Source organism: Thermobia domestica, chromosome 3, assembly GCF_964235325.1.
Source record: "Thermobia domestica chromosome 3, izTheDome1.hap1.1, whole genome shotgun sequence".
In the NCBI taxonomy this organism is placed as follows: Eukaryota; Metazoa; Arthropoda; class Insecta; order Zygentoma; family Lepismatidae; genus Thermobia; species Thermobia domestica.
The window spans coordinates 176,523,515-176,543,710 of record NC_137456.1 but is presented as its reverse complement, the minus strand read 5'-3'; the positions used below and the strand labels follow the sequence as shown (position 1 = coordinate 176,543,710).

The window sequence follows — 20,196 nt, the reverse complement described above, 5'->3', positions numbered from 1 at the left end:
AGAGGATCCGTCTTGCAGCCATAAATCCATTTATCCTAAATTTATGTTTACGGAAAGAAACAACTGCTTTATTTTGAATAAAAAATTTTCCTTCTTAAACAAGCCAATAGGCCCTTTTTCTGCCTTCATAAAAGAAGTTACCGTAAGAAAACAATTTGGCGGGCAGGGGGAACAAATCTGTTCTAAACCCAGAGGCTTTACATCACATTGGAACTAAACACGTGTCTTTTTCCCTCATATATATATATATAATGCATTGAAAATAGGAAGAAGAAAGTCAGAGTGTCAGAGACAGACAGAAACAGAGAGAGAGAGAGAGAAGATATGGTATCCTCTGACCGAAGCCTCGAATTTCTGCACTAAAGGAAAAATCAAAGCGAGCCGTATATTTTTGAACTAGGATATTTTTACTGAGGGTGCAATAACAGAAGACTGGAAACCGCAGCCGCGAATATGCAATGTTACCTAAGTTCATTGTTTCCGTCTACAAAATTTTCCGAAAAGACAGCTTCCAAATATGTCCTCAATAAAGAAAGAAATAAAAAAAAAAAATGTATTGTACTGGCGTTTGCTATCCTGCTTTTATGATTTGTCAAGATGTTGTCTCATCGTCAGGAGGAGGGTGGATACACAAGACAAAACGTGTCGTTCTCCCCCCCTATTTGCCTCCCCCTCCTCAAGAACTTTATGACCAAATATCTTGGCTCACGACCCCAAAGAGAAAATAAAGAAAACAGTGTAGATAATGGAAGAATCTATTTTATTACATTTTGGGAAAGTAGTGATAAAGAAAAACTATCACAATCTTTATTTCTTGAATCTTTTGTCGAGGAAATCTCCTAAAATAACTAGATTTTGATTAACCTTGTTAACTTAAACCTATCATGAAATCAGTAATTGTGACAACCTGACCAAACCATTTCAAGAAACAAGAACAGCTAACTAAGCAACTATCAGTATTGCCGAAAAGTCACAACACTTACCCCGTTAACTATATACTTTGAAACTACCAAAATAACAGTAAAACATTAAAAAATCAATACAAATTTCATAATACAAAGGAAAATTGTATTTTATTTATTTCCACTAGTCGACATAATTTATAGTAAATGTTCAAAGAAATGCTAGCCCAAAAGTTTAGAAATAAACTATTAGTTACTGACTTGCCTTCGTCTGCGATTGTCTCTACGATTTCATGTGATAATGTGTGGAAGGGATGTTTCGATGAGAACCATGCACTTCTAAGGTATCAATGTTGTAGAACATTAACATCTTTGGGGAGTTCATAATTATGACAGCATTGTTCCTTACTGCAAAGTACAGCACGAACGCACAATATTGATTTACCTTTTCTGGACCAATTCTGTTCGAGGGTTGGGGACGAGCAAGTTCAAACAAATTTTCTTTAAATTTGGCTTCACTCGAAATAAAAATATTTTATATCCACTCGGTTCAAAAAATCTCCAATTCGACTCGATATTTGCTCAAGTTTCGAGTAGTGTCGGATCCAAACGAGTTTAATCTATATATATAAAAGAGAACGTACAAAATCCTTTGTCCGCTCATCACGCTAATACGGCTGAACCAATTTCTTTCATTTTTGGGGGGTTATTAGGATTTGGACCCTAGATGGTTTTTATCATATCACTTTAATTTTTAATTACCAGTGTCTTGAGATAATTGACCATTCAAGTGTCCATAACGTACAAATCCTTTGTTATTAGTTCATCATAGGTAAAAATAAACGTATTTATATGCAACCCGCATGACCGTGTCACTCGGCGGGTTAACATAAATGACAGGCGATATACAGCGGAAAATAGCTTGAATCTTCTGTTTAAAATTTTTTAATTGATTTGCTTATTTTTACAGACACTTTTACAATATGCCAGCACCGGGATGACCGCAGCGAAGCGGGGCGGGTTAACATAAATGACAGGCGATATAATGTTAAGATTTACTGCAATCTTCTATGGTTTTTATCATATCACTTGAAAGCGAAAAAGTAAAAATTATCTAACAAGTAAACCTTACGTTTGGGTGAATCGAGTTGCTGACTGAGACACATATGAGAAAGTAGTACTAAATGTGGTCAGTATTTCAGTGAAGTTTTAGGTGCGAAGCTCCAGGGGTTCAGGAGATACAGCCACCAGAACATCACATGGAAGTACAGAATAGTCTTCATACAGTTGGAGGTAAAAACTCTGTAAGACCTCTTGTAACGACAAAAGATGAATAACAAATATATGGGTACATATTAGGACTAGGGGGAAGTCATATAGTAAGGGTATACCTGATGGCGGCCATCTTGAAATCCGCCATTTTGAATTAAGGTTAAGTTTTTAAAATAGGAATAGGGTCATGTGATACATGATTTAAGGCGCAAATTTAATCAGAAGAACAATGGTGACGTTAATTTTGATTTACGCGCAATTGGTAAAAAGTTACAGGAAAATTAAATATTGTTGCTGCATATGTATTAGTCCTTTACCCCACCTTGTAAATTTTGTGTTAATGATAATAATTAAATAAAAAGCACATGGATAAATATTAGGTCTATGGTAAGAGTTGCCTTGATGGCGGCCATGTTCAAATCCGCCATTTTGAATCAGACAAAAGTTTTAAACAAAACGCATAACAGTGACACCTTATTAATAGCAAATTTTACCATAACTCCAACGGTATAACCATTTTTGCTTTATCATTAACCAGCACAAAATTAAATGGATCGCTTCTTACGACTACTGCTTTGACGGAATTGTTAACGACAAATGTTTTAAGTGTAACTGGATTGCCTTTGTCAGGTGTGCTCACAGTGAGCAGAGCATTTGTGCAAGTCATGCACTCTTTTCTGAACTACATATTGATTGTACTAATTGAGGACTTTTCTGGAAGAAAGACCCAAGTTCAATTATGACTCAATTCCACTTTGGTCATATTTCCTTAAATTAGCAACTTGTTTATGCGATAACAGTGCTGGTTAATGATAAAGCAAAAATGGTTATACCGTTGGATTTATGGTAAAAATTGCTATTAATAAGGTGTCACTGTTATGCGTTTTGTTTAAAAATTTTGTCTGATTCAAAATGGCGGATTTGAACATGGTCGCCATCAAGGCAACTCTTACCATAGATCTAATATTTATCCATCTGCTTTTTATTTAATTATTATCATTAACACAAAATTTACAAGGTGGGGTAAAGGACTAATACATATGCAGCAACAATATTTAATTTCCCTGTAACTTTTTACCAATTGCGCGTAAATCAAAATTAACGTCACCATTGTTCTTCTGATTAAATTTGCGCCTTAAATCATGTATCACATGACCCTATTCCTATTTTAAAAACTTAACCTTAATTCAAAATGGCGGATTTCAAGATGGCCGCCGTCAGGTATACCCTTACTATATGACTTCCCCCTAGTCCTAATATGTACCCATATATTTGTTATTCATCTTTTGTCGTTACAAGAGGTCTTACAGAGTTTTTACCTCCAACTGTATGAAGACTATTCTGTACTTCCATGTGATGTTCTGGTAGCTGTATCTCCTGAGCCCCTGGAGCTTCGCACCTAAAACTTCACTGAAATACTGACCACATTTAGTACTACTTTCTCATATGTGTCTCAGTCAGCAACTCGATTCACCCAAACGTAAGGTTTACTTGTAAGTAACAAAGTTTATTGCGTTCCGGGGTGACCGCAGCGAAGCGGGGTGAACGCTGCTAGTTCTATAGTATAAGTAGTTTTTATATTAACTAGTGGTGCTCATGAGATGCTACAAGAGGAAAAATTAGTCTATCTTGAGATGTCGTCAATGTATTATCTCGAAACAAATGTGAACTGTTTCTTGAATATCATCAGTCCTGGTCACGAGGCGAGACAGATTTGATTTTGTCTCGCCCAGTCTCTATCTCTCGCCTCAAAAACAAGATTAAACAAAACAAAATACGGAAATTTATCTGTTTGTTTAGGCAAATAGTAAACATTTTCACTTTCGGTATGACCAGGCCTGAATTCAATTCATTTTTGGTGTTTATTTAGCGTGGTAATGGTACAGGAGGAGTTATATAAAGAATAAACACGCGAAATTAGTGGACAATTTACTGAAGATATTTTCAGCGAAACAATTTTATTGTTCTCCTTCTTTTGCGAAAGCTTCATCGTCAACCATATAAGAGTCTACACGTTCAGCCGAATCTTTATCGAATTCATCGTCTAGACCGTCTGAATTCTTGTCAGCTTGTCAGAATTTCTCTCGAAACTGTTTTCGTATTGAAAACATGGATGATAAGTTCCGAAGGCTTTTGGCAACAACAGATCCTTTCATTTCTTCTTTGGACAAATCATTTCATAAGAAAATGAAGAATTTGTCATCTGAAGCTGTAAACCTTTTAATTATTTCCAACACGGAAGCTGACAAAAATTTAGACGACATAAACGAAGGTGATGAAGGAAATAACTTCCATGGAGATTCGGCTGAACATGTAGACAATACCTATAGAGTTATTCCATGTGGAAACGACAAATTATGCCAAAATCTTCGTGCGGTCGCATTCGAGATTTGAGTGTTTGTCTGAACACTTATCAATATGTGATAGGAAGGAAAATGGAATGGTTTGTAATGCACGCCATTCATGTTGAAGATACGGCCATAGTTGAATCTTAAGTTATGTTCATTTTCTTGGAGCTCTATCGAAAATAAATAAATAAATAAATAAATTCAAAATTGCACTATAGATATGTGGACAGTCCTTTTTTTTACCATGTAGTAGTGACGCAAATACACATTTTGGGTTACGAAATATTTGGATCTTTTTAGTCCAAGTCGATGAATTAAACCAAAATTATATTTTCGGAAGAAATATTGAAAACTTTGTTGTGTCAAAAGGAACGTAATTTTGAGAGAATAATAAGTACCATCTGTACTTTCTATAGAAAAAAAATCATCTTTTGTGTTTCTAATTCCTATTAGTGCTAGTGGTATAAAATATATAGTGCATAGATAATGGATGCTGAGCTATGCCCCCTCTAACTTCTGATCGGAAATGACTAAAACGCTCAAATTTGTTTCTGAGCCTCACTAAAGTATCTGTTTTCATGTTGTCACTTTATATTGTTGTTGTTGCTCCAAAATTCAAAAAAAGAAGAAGAAGAAGAAAGAAAGAAAGAGAGAGAGAAAGAAGAAAGAAAAGAAAGCAATACATATCAATCTCCAAAACAGATGTGACCATTACAGCCTTTTGAAACTCCAACGCTACATCAAGATTGTTGTGTTGTTTGCATTCCAGGATCTGAAACCGCTACAAACAAAATCAAATTTTGCAAGCAATCACAAACAATCGTGAACTGAGTCTACTAAAAGGAGTGAAAACAGAAAACCACGACTCTCGTTTGTGATTGCATTCCTTTTTACACCCGGACTTTGTTCACAAAAATGTTTTTGTGGAATTTTACAGCTGCTAAGGAACGTGAAGCAGCAAGGAACGTGCAGCCACGTAAACAAGTCGTAATAGAAGTAAGTCGAAATACAAATTGAAATTTTCACCACTTGTGGAGGAAGCATATTTCTTGCTGGAATCAAAATATTGTTAGTATTTCACTATGCCTTTTCGTTCCACACGGTTTAGAACTTTATATATATATTTCTGGTTATTATCATTCACATAATTGACCGTCTTGCTCGATTTTTCGCTTTCAGGTGGAATGACTCTATATGGTTGAGGACTAAGCTTTCGAAAAATAAGGGAGGGGGGAAGAACAATTGTTTAACTGAAAAATTAAAATGACTTCATTAAGTTATATTTTAATTAATAAATGACTGGTAGATTGACTCTGTCCTAGCTATTGAAGTAGACAAAGTATCTTTCCCTCTCGACTCTCAAACTTTTTCAGAGGCAGTCCGCTATATGGATCCGCCATTTTGAATTTTTAAATTTTAATGTCAAATTAGTAAGTTTGTAACCAACAAAGTCAAATGCACCAATGTACCAAGTCCAGTTCGCCAATTTTACTTTTCCCAAATTTGGTCCTCCATTTTTTTTATTTGATGTCAAATTGATAATTAACAAGATCAAAAGCCTCATTATAGCAACTTTTTGTCCATTTTTACTGATTTTGAATTATGCGTTTCAAGCATTTGATCCATAGTTTATCGATCTCTCTGCGTCGCCCTTTTGGACCGTCACTCTCGTGGCTGTCGCTTTCTTTGTGCGTCGGCTCTTGACCCGTCGATTTCTTGGCTAACTCTCTCCTGGTCGTCGCTCTTTTGCCATCACTCTTTTTGCTGGCGCTTTACTGTCGGTACACCCACGTTTATTACAAAACTTGATCCTGACATTATTAACTATCTTCTCTTCAATGTGTATGATGGTACTTGCAAAAGAATACCATATCAATATCACAAATGTAAACTATGCGGGACCGCGAGAAGTCTCGCGAGACTTCTCGCGCGAGACTTGCTGAAGTCTCGTCTCGCGTTCTCGTCTCGCAAAAGATATCAAGTCTCGTCTCGCGTTCTCGTCTCGCAAAATATTATAAGTCTCGTCTCGCGTTCTCGTCTCGTTTGCGAGACGAGACGAGACGAGACTTCTCGCGTTCTCGCGTCTCGCGCCCATGCCTAGAAGGGAACACTTGGGCGTACCTACACACCTTTGATATTGCAACATTGCAACTGGTGCTTCTACAGACCACGAACCGCTACTGATAAAGTATATCATTTCACATACAAAAATATATAAAAAAAATAAATAAGAGATAGATTTTCTATTGTGTTTTATAAACACTTACAGGATTTCTTATTAGGGTACTTTACTTGAACACATTAAAGTAAAAGTTGAACGTATATGTGAGCGTTTGATTTTAATTCAATAAATAAGACCTTTGACATTACATCTGTGTTTCATTGATTAGAACTAACATTTCAAATGGATGGAATATCAGAAGTCTTATTTATTGATTTAAAAAGATGTCTGTGAAAACTAAGCGGAATACATTAATCGGTATTTGTTAAAACAACGTCAGTCACTACTAAACAACTATCACGTTCACTGCTTTTATGAATACTTAGGTAGAATTATCATTTTACTGATAAAATAACGTATTTATCTTATTCGTAAATATCGTTTTAACTCGAAATCGAAGTTCAATTCATACAGCCTCCAGAAAGGAGAGGAAATGACAGCGTGCAAAACTTATGGCACGTCATAAGTAGAGAAGAAAAATAGTGGAGAAAAATAAACCCTAGATCAGAGGGTTTGCCAAAAATTGAAAAGAACTGTCACATAGAGTCATAGATATAATGCTGCACCCCTGTGTACAAAACTCAATCAGTATCTCGAATGGCCTATTTCTGCATCTGCATAAGCCTATCTTATACAAATTGGCCAACCATAGTTCCAAACAATATGCTCAAAAAGACCATTTTACGAAATATTATCATAAGAAGTCTGGTTATATTTTCTTAATCCTGTGGATATAACGCTCACTTAACCTCATGACCGAGTTAGAAGTAGTCGGCCGTAGATGCACACCTGGACTATTTTGTTAATGGTATGTATTTGAAGTTCTACAATCTACGCTGTAAGTATTCGTGATTGCATAGAGTGAAAGGACCTACCTATTGAACAATATTAAGAAGTGAAGTTGAAATTGATACAGAGCCGTACCAATAAGAGATATTGGTCATACTCTCTCCCGAAATTCTCTAATTTACATTGTATAAGTATTAATTACTAATTTAATGTATTTCAATTATTTTAAAGTCTCTAATCAAGGTTCTTTCTATTTATTTATTTATTTATTTATTTGTTTCTTGGATAGACCTTCCCCAATTCCTTTTTCTGGGTGCGGCTTTGATATAGAGATTGATTGAGTTTTAGTTTAGTGTCCCTTTAGCAGTGAGGCTAAATGAGACGTGAACCTATAGCTTAACGTGGAATCTGAACCACATGAGCTCCCGCCGGGAAACGAACCAGATCTCCCATGCCCAAGGTGCGTACGCTAATCGCTTAGCCATGAGGAATCTCTTTGATATAGAGACTTCAGCAGCTGATCCGTAATGAAATAGGCACTATTGAAATGTTTTCAATGGGTAATTGTCGTCCCTTAATACAGTAATTATCCTCAGTGCTTATTTTTAAACTTCATTTTCTTTCAATTATGGTTTATAAAAAATACATGTTAAACTCAACTATTAAACAGGAGCAGAATCATAACAACTGTAGCTTGGTTTGTTTAGAGCCCGGTTAATAACAAGCAGCTATCTCAAAGCAGGTACGATTTACAAAACTCTTAGTGGCATCTATTTGATATTATGTTCTGTCTGAGCCATGAATCGGAACAAAATTGTCTCCAAACATTTCAAAGAACCAGAAACCTATGTAGCGTAAATTCTGTTTCCTAGAAAATGATGTAATAATCATAAGGAAAGTGAATGTAGTTGGAGTATAAAGGAAAAGTCATAAACGTCTATCTTCAGGCTTCTTATTCATTTGTTTCAAGAACTAACACGTATCAAGTTTCACAAGTCTGCAATCCTCCAATTCCGCTTCGTGTATACGCTTCAACTTGGCTTAACAGAATCTATAAAACATAAGATGTCAGTTTAAATATGTCGTAAATAATTCAACTGAAGTCATTTAGTTTATAATTTGTAGGTCCAAACTACTTTTCGTAACGCTCACATCTCCTCTCCTTCTTTTATCCTTGTCTTCAACAGCTTGGAAACAGCTAGTAAATATGGTTTAACTATCGCAACGCTGAACTTCAGCCAACTCCTCGACTAGTTATTTTCAGTGAGCCGAGCAAACAGCGGAAAATTGTGTGGTGGAGTGTTGTGCCCGTGACATACCAATTTTAAAGAAATATATCAAATATCATTCGAGCTATTCAGTTTATATCATGTTACGTTGTTCGTAATTCAAGTATTAGTATCTCAAAGATTAATAATAATAATAATGGAGGACTCAAATCTAACTTCACACAGAATTACAAACTTGCTCACTACAATGGACGTTTAGGGAGAAGAAACAATTTCCTGTTAACTTTTGGTGTAAATGAAACCTTGAAGTGGACAGTGTTGCCTTGTTACTGAGCACTAGGTCTTCCGTGTTTTGAATGATCTTGGAGTCGAAATTGGCCGTAGCATATCGTAAGTTAATATTCTTTTTTTTTTTCTCTCTCTCTCTCTCCTCTCTGGTACCTATATGCATTTTTTGGATTTTCTTGTCGTTGTTGAACATTTGAACAAAGGAAGGAAGGAAAGACATTTTCTTTATTTGTATTTATTTATTTAAACGCCAGATGTAATGAAAATGTACAGCGGGGGACACTTCTAAATGGTACACCTTAGCCGTAAATCTCCATATGGCTGTACCATTTAGAAGTGTCCCCCGCTGTACAATGTTTTACATTATAAGTGTCATTCGAAGGGAAGACTGCACGATATTGACTTAAACTTTCAGTGTTACCAATTTAGTGATTTTTAAATACCAAATCTTATAGTTTTGCATGCTTGTTTGATAGGAAAATTTTAATCTGTGACTTAGTGGAAAATCTATTAAGTCGTGAGTCACTTTTGGTGAAAATCTAGTGATCTTTCTGCATTGAACTGACTCTTGAAATATTGTTCACCGAGCATGTTTCCTCTCTTTTTGACAAAGCAAATCATAGTCACGGAGTCAGAATCAGTTGCTCTAGTTCACAAATTTTACGTGTAATTCACTCTACAGCACTTACATTTATGTTTACACTACTTATAATGGACAGAGATGGAATGGGTCAGTGGGTCAGTGGGTCAAGTGGGTCAACTTTTCTGAGTGGGTCAGTGGGTCGTGGGTCAACAGCATGTGACCCACTCTGACCCACCACCCACTGCGACCCACCACCCACCATGACCCACCGTCTCAGTATGATCTACCGACCCTCTCTGTTCACTGCATTGTAGACAGTATCTTCTGAAGACTGGTAAATTTGTCTCCGTTTTAGTTTCAAGACCTTCATTTCCCTTTCTTTTCCACTTGTTTCTGTCTACTTACCTGAGGTGAGTATATTTAACCAAGTGAAAAAAAAAACTTCAGGCACTTTTGGATATTGATATTTTTAATAGTAATAATAGCAAAAAAGCAATAGGACTTACACTACAACTTGGCTTTCGAGACCTGTGGGTTTTTAGAGCTAACTACTGGAAAAAATACATTTTTGAATCACTGTAATATATAAATTATTTATAAAAAATTGAATGTAACTATGTGTGCCTGATCATCACGGTCAAATTGCAAAGTCAAATGAAATTACTTTTGGTATATAGTTAGGCCTTAATCTAAATTGGGATGTTATATTGTTTTTACTATAATGCATAATATCCTAAGGAGGTAGTGAGGATCCGAATTTTTGCGAAAAAAAAAAATTAGTATCTCGCAAGCCGTTAAACTTATGGAGCTGAAATAAAGTGTATTAACTCTTTATTGAAAATAAACAGAATGTATCCTAGCATTTTTTAAATTCTCCTTTATGTGGGGGGGGGGGGGATTTCTATATATGGAAATTGGTAGTGAGTTGCTTTGTAAAAATGATCGAAAATGATCGATGTTATTTAAGAAAAAAATCAGAAACAAAAAATACAGTGCTTGGCTTCATATATCCATTGCTTTCTGCTATAATGATTGCTGAAACTTATGTTTATTATATGGAGCGCTCACAGCACAGGGCAATCAACCCATAAAGTTGTGAGAAAAATAGGCATAAAATTTGTACTGTAAGCTTAATTACACGGAAATTTGAAGTTTGGATTGTACACATAATTGTATGGAAGATTTTACACTTTTTTCCCTTTACGTTGGTCTACTTACCTTGATTTGGAACTTTCAAATTTCATCCTTTTTTCCACTGAAAAGTATTGATAATTCAACAAAGAAATAATTATACTATGATAATTTAATTTAAATTCATCGTAATTTGGCACATGGCAAACAGCAGTGTGGTAATTGAAGGGGGAGAAGGAGGGAAATTCCCATTCACCTCTGAACACTTTCCAAGAACCTCGTTCCCTTTCGCTTTCTAGACGGGGGAGGGAACTTGGTAATGGTATCAAACCTTCATGTGTAATTACAAAAATTAAATTTATAAACAAATAAGAAATCATCAGTTTATCAGGCTTTAATTGATAATTTATTCACAAGATTCCCTATCAAAGGCGTGGTAGTTGAAGTTTCTGTTCCACATGGGTCGACATTGTCAACTGACTTGGTCGATATGCAAAAGATGTTGTATGGTGATAGAGAGATGGTACTTCTTGCTGAGTATTTCAAACCTGACCAAGAAAAATCGTTATGAGACTTAAGTCTGAAAGTAGATTGTCAATGAGGAGTTGCAGAATCGGGTAGAAGTATTATCAATTTCCACGACAGAGTGCGAACGGGGATTTCCCCTTATGAATTTACAGATGACTGATATTAGAAATAGACTAAGTGCTCAAACATTGTCTAACTTGTTGCTCATCAATGTTAATGGCCCACCGCTAGACAAGCTCAAAGTAGACGAGCTAGTTATTTCTTGGCTGAAGGATGGAGATCATTCCACTGCGGATGATTTACCGCCAAAAAGTTACCAACAGGAAATAAATCCGATTTCAGATTTGTTTTAAGGTGGAAAATTACGAGTTACGGAAAATGTATACTTGCATTAGTAATGGCTTATTTGTGTTATTCAACTTTGTACCTAGTTTTTAATAAGTCTCTTCTTTGCTTTAGGTAAACTACTTTTGAATAAATATTCATAATAATTGCAATTATGCATATTTGTAACTTAAATTTAACGTGTTGTTTTAGTGATTACACAAATTACAATTATGAGCATACTTTATGGAGATGCTCTCACATAGGGTACCCGAGCACCTTTATACACTATGAAAAACTGATTTTTCAAGTCTTTTGTGAGAAAAATACTGTGAACTGAGAAACCATAACCTTTTCCATATTGTACAGGGGTATTTTCCTGCGAATAGAAGTTTCTTTTGGAATGCGTTCAGAAATTAACACTTGCAAGAATACTCTCTTAGTACAAATATATTTTAGGCACACACTAATTTCCCCCCACCTCGAACTGTTCCAATTTCCTCACTGGCAAACACTTTACCATTTTATATCGTAAAGGTCAGATCCACCGTTATTGTAACAGAGTGCTGCTTGAGCGATTGACTAGAAATTCAAACTCCGATTAGTGACAATTTCACAGTCGTTTTATTGCAAGTGTAAACTCTTTAGTCAGTTCAGAAGAGGCCGTGGATCGTGTTCAGAGTTGATGACGATGGATTTTCGTGAGTCAGAGTAGGTCAAAGTGGATGAGAGTGGTTCATGGTGGGTGGTGGGTCAGAGTGGGTCACGGTGGGTCAGAGTGGGTCACAGTGAGTGGTGGGTCACAGTGGATCATGGGTCACGGTGGGTGGTGGGTCAGAGAGGGTCACGGTGGGTGGTGGGTCAGTGGGTCGTGGGTCAAGTTTTCATTGACCCACGCCAACTCTGATAATGGACATTTTTTTTATTGTTTTTTTTAAATCCCCTATAAAATACTTCAGAGCTAACTAATTACGGAAAAAACTTCCTTTTGCTTATGCGTTGATTCAAACTAGTCGAAATGTGAGATTGAATTATGATCTGTTACTCGTGCGCTTAAAATAATGACCGCATGTTTGTACGTCATTTGTCGGTTCAGAGGAGACTGCACTGCACAGTAAGTAAACAGCTTCTAGAAAGATACGATTCATGTTTACGATGCGCTAATAAAAAAATAAATAAAAACAGTAACAGAATTTAAAGTTTCTTTAAAATGTAAACCATCGGTCTATCTATATATTGCAAATATTTGAATATACAGATACTTGAATATCTATGAACAAAGTTGCAGTCTATTAATTTGCAAGGTTATACACCCAAGTATCTAACATTGTTACTCAGTAATAAAGTCAAAGCATTGAATTTACTTATTAAATATGTAACTAATGTTATTTCCCTTGAAGTACAACATAATCAGGTGACACGGTGGATAAATGGTGGAACGTTCATCTCTAGTGCGAAAGGTCTCTGGTTTGATCTCAGGCCATGTGAGTTTATGTTGAACAACACCGTCCGTAGTTTTTCTCGTGGTTCTGGTGTTTCCTTCCACATGATCACTCTACCAATTATTTTTAATCATTTACTTTCATTAATCATCCGTCTTTCGTTATGAATATACGTACTTATTAAATTTGCAGAGCTTTTAAGAGCTGTAATGGAAGCTACACTTATAAGCGCATGAAGAATGTTGAGATTGTAATTTTTTAAAAAATGAAATCTTTGAGTTTAACGTCCCATGATTATACCTGTTAGGCTAAGGGAGACGATAATTAAAGCAAGTGAATGACGATGGAAGAATTGGTGGAATGAGAAAGTGAAAGGAAACGGGAGTACCCTGAGAAAACTCACGAGCACGACGTTGTCCATCACAAACTTACTTGGCCGACAATCGAACCAAGGTCCTTATGCATCACAGGTAAGGGCTCTGTCAATGAGATACTATGCCCCTATTGTAATTTCGTTTAATACTTTTACATAAAGGGTATTATTTAAAGTCTAAGTTAATATACTAATTAATGTTCTCATGTTTGGGTCGCAAATCGACCTTCCGAAGCGAAATCTTACTCATACTTAAAAGAAAATTAACGCTATGCAAGCACGGTGATATGATAGTAGTGCTGATCGTTGGTATGCAAGTTCATTACAGATTCGATAAGGTCTGCATTCAGGAAGGAGCCTGAGAGAATTTACCCCCTGGGAAAAATTTGCACAAGCAAAAATAATCCAAATTCTCTACCGAATTCAATACTAGGACGCACAATCTTAAGATGATAAACATGTTCATGAACTTTCTGGGAATTCTCCAGTATTACAATATTACCGAACTACTTTACACATTAACAATATTATTTCACCGTCGTTTTCTTTAGCCAATGTAACATATTTGTAGATTGTTATATTAGTCCATGAAAGGTATATAACTGATATAATTGATAGAGTTTGGTAAAAGCAGTTCATGTGGAAATTTATCGAGATTGACTGAAGTGTTTTGTATACATAAGTTAACATTTCAATCAAGAAATAAATATATATGATAGTAAGTAATGATAACAAACTAGTTCCAATTGACTGATTATTAAGTGAAACGAAATTAAATTTCTAGTTTTACGTCCCACGTTTATACCCTGTAGGATGAGAGAGACAGGTGATTAATGAAAGTGAATGATTATTAAATAGTTAGTACAGTTGTCATTTGGAAGGAAACACCAGAACCGCAAGAAAACCTACGGATACGGTATAGAATAGATGCATCTTATCTAATAAGACAATATCCATTTCATTGAAAAGAATTATTACTACGAGGGTTGCTCCAATTTCTGCTTTCAATTTCTTTCTAGATAAACCACAATAGATACAAAGGATCATAATACACATGAATTAATCACAGCTTCAGTCGCAACCACTATTTTGCTATGTAATCACTACCTTTCTCCAGACATCGTGCGATAAACGAAAGAGCCCATATTCCAAGCTCATAAAAATCACTTCTAATCGATTTAGTCCAGTGGTTCAGAGTTGTGATGAAGACATTACTTGTTGCGAAATAGTTGTCCATCGTAAACTCACATGGGTTGCGATCGAACCAGGGACCTCTCGCACCAAAAGTGAGCGTTCTACCACTTATCCACCTTGTCCCCTGATTACTAAATGAAATTTTGTAATATGTCATGCAACTAATATAGACAATATTCTGTTTCAGTGAGTGAAAGAATATAAGAGAAAATAATCTAATGAAATTTAAACAAAGCGTCTTAACTTTTCAAGCATTTGGTTTTCTGAGGGTTTTTTTTTTTTTTTTTTTTTTACCTCAGGAAACGTACAAAACGCCATACTTTACCGGTCTAATCTTTGAAAGTTTACCACCATATACTAAACATTACTCACACTCACGAGGAAACCGATTCAAGTGTGACACGAAATTGTAGTCGAGCTTATGCGGAAACAAAGTGTTTTGTGTACAATTAAACCCATTAGAGGGAATAACCCTCGATCTCAACCATTCCGGAGATATAGAGGAATAAGGGGAAGGCTAGTGCTCCGATATTTTGTGAAGTTTTGAACATGTAGCGATAATACAAGCAAAAGAGACCGTTAAAAATGAAGAATTCCTTCATCCACAAAACTTTAGTAACACGTTGTCTTAGACATGAGGGTTACAAAACCGAAGAGTCCACTAAAATTCTAGAGGAAGAAGGTTTTGAAGAGGGAAGGCTAAACTAACGCAGTTCCATTGTTGCCTGAGGCGTTACGTGTAAGGTAGGGGTCTATCTATATATACGTATTTTGGTACGCTGAATCGAATAAGAGCATCGTCAGGTCAAATAGGATGAAAAATGTAAAAAATAGTGGCCGTCCAATTTTTCCATTGACCTAGCATTTAAACTTTGTATCGTTTCACAAGGCATGTTCCTACGTACGACAGTGTGAGGAACTACTTTACTTTGTGACAGTGTTGTTTACAGCGGGAGGGGGATACCAAGACATGTAAAAATAGCCCAAAATGACCGATATAAGTATCAACTCCATAGTTTTCACGGTCGCTGAGATCAATGGAGATACTCCCACACGCGTTGACTTCCAAATACAGCCCCCGTGCGAAGAATGGGTATATTCAACTAGTATCTATTATAATATAAATAAAAAAAATAGTTTGTTTCTGTGTTTGTCTGTCTGTCTGTGTGCGGCCTGGGGACCAGACGAGTGGACCGAGAGTTACCAACTTTTGTTCAGAGGTACCTTAGCCCAGGCCGCAGATCAAGACGAAGCGTTTTTTTTAAATTTCGACCCAGGGGGGTCTCAGGGGGCGTTTACTAGAACAAGCCTGGGGTTTGGGCTGAGAGTTACAAATTTTGGTCACGGATATCTTGGTCGAGGCCCCAGACCAAAGTGCAACGTTTTTGTCAAAATTCGAACCAGGAGAGTCTCAGGGGGGCGTTTACCTGGACATAAAAGCAGTAGAAAATGACCGATATTAGTGTCGAATTCATAGTTTTCGCGGTCGCTGAAATCAATTGTGAAACTCCGATCGCATTAACTTCCAAATTCTCCTATTCGGCTATGGGCCGGAGGTCACCGAGGGTGGGGATACCGAGACATGTAAAAGAAATGCAAAATGACCGATATTATTGTCAAATTCATAGTTTTCGTGGTCGCTGAGATCAATGGTGACACTTCCATTAGCGATGACTTGCAAATTCAGCTACCATTGTATGCGGGCCGGGGCTCACCTGCAGGGGGGGGGGGTTACCAAGACATAAAAAATATTCAAAATGACCGATATTAGTGTCAAATCTATAGTTTTCACGGTCGCTGAGATCAATTGTAATTTTTCTATTGGTGATGACTTGCAAATTCAGCTACTATTGTATACGATACAAGGCTCATCTACGGGTGGAGGTTACCGAGACATGTACAAATTATTCAAAATGACCGATATTAATGTCAAATCCGTAGTTTTCGGAGTCACTGAACTCAGTGATGAAATTCAAGATCGCGTTTACTTTGAAATTTAGTCCCCACCAGCTCAGGAAAGGGGGTCATAATAGAGGGATCATCGAGACATGTAAAAGTAATCCAAAATGACCGATATTACTGTCAAATCCATACGTTTCGTGGTCGGAGAGATGAATGGTGGTACTCCCAAAGGCGTTGACTTCCAACTACAGTCCCCATCTTCTAGGGGCAGAAGCGTTTTTTTAAATCCAAACCAGGAGATCCCAGGGTGCGTTTACCGAGATATGTATAAGTAGTTGAAAATGGCCGTTATTTTTTTCGTTGTTCTGTTTGTTTATATAGATATTTTATCTGACCCATGTGAAGAATGGGTACATTCAGCTAATTGAAAATAAAGAAAAGTTATATGGTGGCCTGGATATTCTCAATCAGCGCATGGTTCACTTTTAATTTGAATTAATTTAATACAGTGAAACCTCTCAATAGCAGACACTAATGGGACATGAAGTTTTGTCCGTTACTGAGAGGTGTCCGTTATAGAGAGTTACAGAAATTTAATTTCTCATAAGGGTAATTGTATGCAGTAATATATAGTAAACACATTATGTATGGGTGTAAATACGTAAAATTCAATATGAAAATAGTCTTATTTAGTACAATTTGAATTACTGGGAGGGATGAAGGAGAAATTCATTTCTTTTAAATAATAGCCTATTATTGCTGGGCAATGTTTAACGAAAAAGGCATGCTGTTTCCTCTGCAACGGTAATAAAACTCATTAGCAAGTGTCCTCTAAAAATCCTCAGTACGATTGCAGAAGAAACATGTGTGTGTGTGTGTGTGTGTGTGTGTGTGTGTTTGTGTACTGGCGCGGCATCTTCGTTGAAGAATGGATGAAAAGGCAAGCTATTGGGGGTGCATATTTATTGACCCAGGCCCAATCACAAAGAATATCCTTTTAGAGAAAATGAAAAAGGAAGCCGGGAAAACTCCAACCCAGACTTGTTCCAGTATCATGAGTAAAAGAAAAAAATGTTTCTTTTCCAAAAAAGTAAGAGAGGTAGCATTGCTCGTCGAAAATGTTATTGTAAAACAAATAATGTTTGTTTTGTTATCTATGAAATTGTCGGTAAAGATGCAAGGTCCAGACGAAAAGGATTAAATTTGTTAGGGAAGGGAAGATCTTTCGCATAGAATTCCTGGCCTTACGACTTATTGCTTATTGAAAATTTTCTAGGATTTCCGCCAGAAAGCAGTTTATTGCGGAAAAAATTTCAAGTTCAGCTGTTCTGTTTGATGGTTCACCAGGTCTGGACTCATGAGAGATACACTTATGGGGAAAAGACTTTTCTGTATACTGTAATATATCGCAGAACCGAGAACAATTCCTGTCCGTTATGAAGAGGTTATTCAAACGTTTGGGGGAAAAAGGACTGTCCGCGTCCGTATCTGAGAGTGTCCGTAAAAGGGAGGGTTTTGTTCCGTAAGAGAACATATATTTGTGCCGGGACAAAAAAATCTGTCCGTATTATAAAGGTGTCCGTTATTGATAGGTGTCCGTTAAGGGAGGTTTCACTGTAGTAGGACTCCAAATGTTTCTGATCTAATACGATAATAAAATAATCTTGCTGAAATATACCTAAAATAAACATTACAGGTGATCTTTAGTGTATTTTAAACTACAGGTAGGAGAATAGGTCTCATTAACACGATATTAACACGATACTTTTTTACACAGTAAGTATTTTACTTATTTTGTAACTTTTCTTTTACTATTCCACTACATTCATTTGTAGTTTACAATAAGAAACTGCAATATAAAAGCATTCCAGAAGTTTTCATTACAGCTCAGAGGAGAACCGATATGTGACGTCACGCCAAAACAGCTTGTTTTTGTTCTCATGATATAAACAGCGTATTTTTACATGAAGTTTTGTATCTCTGTACCTAAGAAATATTTTTTTCTGAGAATTTCGGTTTGTGCTATATTGAAGACTAGTACTACACGATTGAATCATTAAATTAAAACTTTTGATCAGAAAAGAAATGTTCATTATGAGATAGGAATTTCAATAAAGTAGATCCCATTCCGTGTGAGAAATTTGTAGCTTTTCTTTTTCACTTTCCTATCTGCTAGAGTTTGAATGGCTTTTAAATTTTTGTAGTGCTACTCTCGTGGTTTTAAGTATTTTAGCTCGTACAGCAACATGCTAATGTATTGCTACCACCATTTTCATTAGTGACCTTACGCCGATCAGACATGATCATATTTTCAATCATATATTACCTGGTATATGGATTTCCCTGGACTCTATTCAATACAAACGATTGGAAAAACTATACTATGATTCAAGAGAGCATATGCCAATATTAGAACAGATTGTACAGAATAGATGCATCTTATCTAATAAGACAATATCCATTTCATTGAAAAGAATTATTACTATGAGGGTTGCTCCAAAAGTTTTGCTTTCAATTTCTTTCTAGATAAACCACAATAGATACAAAGGATCATAATACACATGGAATAAATCACAGCTTCAGTCGCAACCACTATGTTGCTATGTAATTACTACCTTTCTCCAGACATCGTGCGATAAACGAAAGAGCCCATATTCCAAGCTCATAAAAATCACTTCTAATCGATTTAGTCCAGTGGTTCAGAGTTGTGATGAAGACACTACTTGTTGCGAAATATTGCTCATGCAATGCATCTCTTATTGCCCTAAATAAATAAATAAATCTGACGAGTAAACTCAGGACAGTATGGTGGATTTAGAAGGATTGCCCAGTCTAGTTTGGCAACACATTCTTTGGTCTTCAAACTCATGTGTAGTTTGGCATTATCGCGCTGCATTAAGAACATTTAACTTTTCTCTTGCTTGGGCTTTGGAAATTCGAGCCTTTAACATTGTTTATGTTGTAATATAGAGGTCAGAGTTGATAGTTTCTCCGATATCCAGGAAATCCAGAAGGGAAAACTCTTTTATATCTTCTTTGCCCGACGGAGACTGCATGCTTTGTTGGGAAATTCACATGTCCCCGATTCATTTACTGTCTTTTTGACTCTAGCTTGTAATGGTGGTGACACCACGTCTCAACACAGTAATGATCCGACCTAGAAAAGTGCCATCCTACAGTTATAGGTTCAACATATCCTGATAAACTTCAATACGAAACTGTTTCTACTTCTGAGTAAGCTCTCGGGGCATCCAACGAGTACAAACTTTACAATGTTACGGTTTATTTAACATTGTTTCCAATGCATTGAGACCAATATTCAACTTTAAACACAGTCCCTGGTCGAGACGGATAACCTCCTCAAGATACGCTTCATTTTCTGACTTGACACCTGTGTGTGCCGTAGAGAACGTGGTCTATTTCACTTCACGTTCACCACTTTCCAGACGTGCTATTCATCGCCTAACAGTGCTAACATTTACTGTCTGGTTTTCATAAAACTTCAGCAAACCTCAATGGATTTTAATCTGTAAATTTTCCGCTGGAATGCATTTAGCACATATCATTGATTCAAATGGACATCCATGTTAGTTCCTATATCTTCGAGCTTCCTCTCTTCCACCATTTGTAGCACAGAAACGAGATTCAGCCTTCACTGCTAGTATCACGA

At 36.4% G+C, this 20,196-nt stretch overlaps 1 protein-coding gene across 4 annotated transcripts in view; it reads left to right on the top strand.

Annotated features, from left to right (window-relative positions):
• The window catches only part of LOC145680879 (uncharacterized), a 301,071-nt gene that overhangs the window by 124,434 nt on the left and 156,441 nt on the right, over positions 1-20,196 (top strand). Inside the window, exon 1 of one of the 4 annotated variants that reach the window (XM_081752025.1) lies at positions 8,661-9,151. The exons of the other annotated variants lie outside the window; for them this stretch is intronic. The gene's annotated coding sequence lies outside the window, so the exon portion shown is untranslated. Of the gene's footprint in view, positions 1-8,660; positions 9,152-20,196 lie in introns of those variants that run through there. 4 annotated transcript variants of the gene reach the window in all.